Source organism: Myxocyprinus asiaticus, chromosome 7 (assembly GCF_019703515.2).
Source record: "Myxocyprinus asiaticus isolate MX2 ecotype Aquarium Trade chromosome 7, UBuf_Myxa_2, whole genome shotgun sequence".
In the NCBI taxonomy this organism is placed as follows: domain Eukaryota; kingdom Metazoa; phylum Chordata; class Actinopteri; order Cypriniformes; family Catostomidae; genus Myxocyprinus; species Myxocyprinus asiaticus.
Window position 1 is genome coordinate 3282128 of NC_059350.1, and position 708 is coordinate 3282835.

Here is a 708-nt window from a genome sequence, read left to right on the forward strand (position 1 = left end):
TTTGGGATTTATATATTCAGGATTTACTACTATAATTATTTCCTGTTTAGCCCCCATAATATATATATATATATATATATATATATATATATATATATATATATATATATATAAACACTGTTTTATAGCCTGAACTGTTTTTTTCCAACATCAGAGGTCAGTACAGCTCACAAATAAAATTAAAAATTAGTCACTTAACACAAAAACATGTTCACAAACATCAGATCACAGTGTGTTTCAGATGTTAAATACATTAAGCGCCATGCAGTAGTTGTAGTGCTGTAAAAACGTTATATTTTTACTGTTTTCTAAACAGAAAGCAAGTATTGCTGTATGGGATTCATTAGTTGTTTTGGTACATCAGTATTCGAAAACGCAGCTGCGTAAGTATGGGCGAGATGGCCTGTTTTAAATGCGGTTTTTGTGTATATTATGGACCCTATACCTGACAATGACTGCTCTGGGGTCAGTTATGTATGTGCATTATTGAATCAGTTGACTATACATGGCTTAGATAAACTGATGCCAGATCTGTGTGGGAAGAGGAAGAGTTCCGCGTGGATATCTGTGACTTATCTAACATCTGATCTCTCTCTCTCTCTCTCTCTCTCTCTCTCTCTCTCTCTCTCATCCTCTTCCACCTGTTTTGTTCTCATGTTCACACACTGCACCCCGGACTTAAATACTGTCCTCAGAGACACATTCTTA